This window comes from Setaria italica, chromosome II (genome assembly GCF_000263155.2).
Source record: "Setaria italica strain Yugu1 chromosome II, Setaria_italica_v2.0, whole genome shotgun sequence".
In the NCBI taxonomy this organism is placed as follows: domain Eukaryota; kingdom Viridiplantae; phylum Streptophyta; class Magnoliopsida; order Poales; family Poaceae; genus Setaria; species Setaria italica.
Window position 1 is genome coordinate 30,331,962 of NC_028451.1, and position 4,506 is coordinate 30,336,467.

The following is a 4,506-nucleotide window of genomic DNA, read 5'->3' on the forward strand; positions in this document are numbered from 1 at the left end:
GTGGTTAATCCGTGATCCTTATACGGCAGGTCTTCCTGGTTTTACGCGGTAGAAATTTTGATTTGCGCTATGTAGCCTACCTCGTATCCCTACAGTGGTATCAGAGTCATAGCTGCTTAGTTTTGGATTCGGGATGTGTGCATATGGAGATATGCGAGTTTTCCGTTTGATCTATGTCCTGTTTTCGTGCCCTTGCTGCAATGGTAGTGTAACGACATACTCCTACCGGTCGGTTTCCGCCATCGGAGTTAAGTGATACACGTAAATCCAGTTGCAGTGAGCGAAGATCAATATGATTGGTCGAATTGAAATCCAGGGTCATACGCCAGGCGCATTAGATGTGCAATAGTAGATGAGATCTACTACCGGGGTCGGGATTTTTGCCGTATGCGTATGCTTCGGTAAATCAGCCGTAACTTTTCGGTACAATCTCGGATCGGGGGGAATTTTATATGAAAATTGATCTACAGAAAAAGTTACACATGAAATTCAACGGCTTTGCCGTTTTCGGCGAAATTAGATTTCCCAAATTCGGCTTGGAAGATGGAGTTTCGGGCCTCCGAAGTTTGGAACGTTATGACGTCTAACTCTGTTTTGCAGGATGTATGTTTGTATCTTGTGATCAGTATGGCCCCCTTGTGTATGTGATGCATGTGTGTAACTCATTCGTGACCTGCGTGTCGCGCGTACGGCAACACGGCAGGAGCCATATGTGTTGTCACCTTAATGTATTTAATGGTCTGTGTACCAATCTGTGATGAGCCAAGCAACTATGTAATCTTCATTACTAGCTTCCTTAACTAGCTATTAGGCGTAATAGCATGTTCTAGTTCTTGGAGGACTCATCACCAGAAGGATGGCGCACATGGAACATGGAGATGGAGATCACCATGGTGAACAGGTTCTATGGAGATGGAGATCACCATATGAAAACGGGCCATACCGTGTCACAACTGTGTGAATGCTATTCTGTTTATGTTTTACTTTCTGCATGCTGTGATGTTAGAAGTAGAACGATCCCTCACAAAATTTAAGTTAGTATGCCCTCCCAACTAAAACTTGCACCGTCCCATGTCTTGTACAATTAGTGGTGGGTCTATGAAATTAGGGTGCCACTAGTTTTCCTTGACTAGACGGGTTTGTGTCGGACACTTACACGCATAAGGGTTGGTTTGCTTAACTAGGTTATCTTAACGGTTAAGGACCTTGGGGCATAAAGGTTGGGCGCCGAGACATAGAGATGTCACCCAACAACAGGAGTCATATGTGATATGATTAGCAAAAGTTGCTTACCGATCTACCTTGTTTGCTAGCGGTGATGCTAAAGCTCACTAGTGGACTTGTTAGTTGTGGATCCTGAATCACTAAGTTTCAATAGAGGGATATTGATTTTAGTGGGAGTAGATTCTGTTAAAATAGTTTAATGTGATTTGCTCTATCATAGATACGTTTGTCTTAGTGTATTTTGCATTACTTTGTTGTAGATTAAATGGCACCTAGCAGCACTACACCGTTTGCTTTGCGTTCGGTCCTTGAGAAGGACAAGTTGAATGGAACAAATTACTCGGATTGGATCCGCAACCTGAGAATTGTTCTCAGGGCTGAGAAAAAGGAAGATGTTCTAGACAACCCACTACCAGAAGAACCTGCTGATGATGCACCCGCTGCTGCTAAGAATGCTTACAAGAAAGCATGTGATGCTAACCTTGAAGTAAGCTGCCTTATGCTTGCTTGCATGGAACCCGAGCTGCAGATGCAGTTCGAAACAAACCATGAGGCGCACGATATGATCGTGGCGCTTAGAGACATGTTCCAAACACAGGCCAGGACTGAAAGGTTCAATATGTCTAAGGCCTTTGTTGAGAGCAAGCTAGCAGAAGGCGCAACAGTAGGACCACACGTAATCAAGATGGTTGGTTACACTCAACGGTTGGAGAAGCTAGGCTTCCCACTGGGCCAAGAGTTGGCCACTGATTTCATTCTTTTGTCTCTTCCGCCTAGCTATGGGAACTTCATCTCGAACTACCATATGCATGGGACGGAGAAGGGTTTGAATGAGCTGTGTGGCATGCTTAAAACAGCAGAGGCTGAGATCAAGAAAAGCGCTAGTACCAGCCATGTAATGGCTATACAGAACAAGCCTAGCTTTAAGAAGAAGGGCAATTCTTGGAAGAAGAAGGGCAAGGCTGGAACGTCCAAGCCAAACCCACCGCCCAAGGTTAAAACTGGACCTGGACCTGCTCCAGACAAAGAGTGCTTTTACTATCATGAACTTGGTCACTGGAAGAGAAACTGCAAGCAGTACCTAGCTTCCTTGAAGAATGGCGGAAGTAAGAGTACTTCTACCTCAGGTACGCTTGTTGTTAATGTTATAGACAACATATTTCTCGCTGATACAATTATTAATTCTTGGGTATTTGATACCGGATCGGTTGCTCATATTTGCAATTCGATGCAGGGAATGATAAGAAGTAGAAGCGTTGAAAGAGGAGAAGTTGATTTCCGCGTGGGCAATAATGCAAGAGTTGCTGCGTTGACCGTCGGGACGATGCAACTCCACCTCCCGTCAGGATTTATTATGGAGTTGAATAATTGTTATTTTGTTCCTAGTTTAAGTCGAAACATTTTGTCTCCTTCATGCTTGATGAAGGATGGGTATTCATTTGCGAGTGAAAACAATGGTTGTGTGATCTCTAAGAATAATATGTTTATGGCTTTTGCACCCATTGTGAATGTATTATTTGTTTTAAATCTTGATGGTTCACCTGTCTGTAATGTAAGTGCTAAAAGGCCTCGGCCTAATGATTTGAGTCCTACCTACTTGTGGCATTGTCGTTTGGGTCATATAAGTGAAAAGCGCATGAAGAAGCTCCATTCTGATGGACTTCTAACTTCGTTTGATTTTGAATCATACGAGACATGTGAGGCTTGCTTGCTAGGCAAGATGACCAAGACGCCTTTCACAGGATTTCCTGAGAGAGCAGTAGACTTGTTGGAACTCGTACATAGTGATGTATGCGGACCAATGAGCACGATGGCTAGAGGAGGATTCCAATACTTCATAACTTTCACTGATGATTTTAGTAGATATGGCTATGTCTACTTGATGAGGCACAAGTCTGAAACCTTTGAAAAGTTCAAGGAATTTCAGAATGAAGTTGAAAATCAGCGTGGCAAGAAAATTAAGGCCTTACGATCTGATCGTGGAGGCGAGTATTTGAGCCACGAGTTTAGCAATCATCTAAAGAGTTGCGGAATTGTTCCACAACTTACGCCGCCTGGAACACCTCAGAGAAACGGTGTGTCCGAGCGACGTAATCGAACTTTGTTAGACATGGTTCTATCAATGATGAGCCAGTCGGACCTACCGTTGTCATTTTGGGGATACGCTCTAGAAACAGCAGCTTTCACACTTAATAGGGTACCATCTAAATCCGTAGTTAAGACACCATATGAGATATGGACTGGAAAGGTTCCTAGTTTGTCTTTTCTAAAGATTTAGTGATGTGAACTGTTTGTCAAGCGACTTCAGTCGGACAAGATCACACCCAAGTTGGATAAGTGCATTTTCGTGGGATATCCAAAGGAAACTTTGGGATATTATTTCTACAACCGATCAGAAGGCAAAGTGTTTGTCGCTCGGAACAGGGTTTTCCTAGAGAAAGAGTTTCTCAAAGGAGAAAAGAGTGGAAAGACAGTGCATCTTGAAGAAGTTGAAGAAGAGCCGATCGGGCAAGAATCAATGAGTGATGCTAACGTAGCAGAACAAGTTGAGATACCCATGGCAAGAGAAGCACCGCCACAACCACGATGGTCGGCAAGGCTCCACGAAATGCGGAAAATATTATTGTTGGACAATGATGAGCCTGCGACATATGCAGAAGCAATGATGGACCCAGACTCCGAAAAATGGCAGAGTGTCATGCAATCCGAAATAGAGTCCATGGGAGACAATCAAGTTTGGAACTTGGTTGACCCGCCTGATGGTGTTAAAGCCATAGAGTGCAAGTGGATCTATAAGAAGAAAAAGGACATGGATGGAAATGTTCACATCTATAAAGCACGACTTGTCGCAAAAGGTTTTCGACAAGTTCAAGGAGTTGACTACGACGAGACCTTCTCGCCCGTAGTGATGCTTAAGTCCATTCGGATTATTCTAGCTATAGCTGCATATTTCGATTATGAGATATGGCAGATGGATGTCAAGATAGCTTTCCTGAATGGAAACCTAGCTGAGGATGTGTATATGATACAGCCCGAGGGTTTTGTCGATCCGAAAAATGCTGGAAAGGTATGCAAGCTTCAGAGATCCATTTATGGATTGAAGCAAGCATCTAGGAGTTGGAACATTCGTTTTGATGAAGTGGTCAAAGGGTTTGACTTCACCAAGAACGAAGAAGAGTCTTGTGTTTACAAGAAGGTCAGTGGGAGCTCTGTAGTATTTCTAATCTTATATGTGGATGACATATTACTGATTGGAAATAACATTCCTATGCTTGAGTCCGT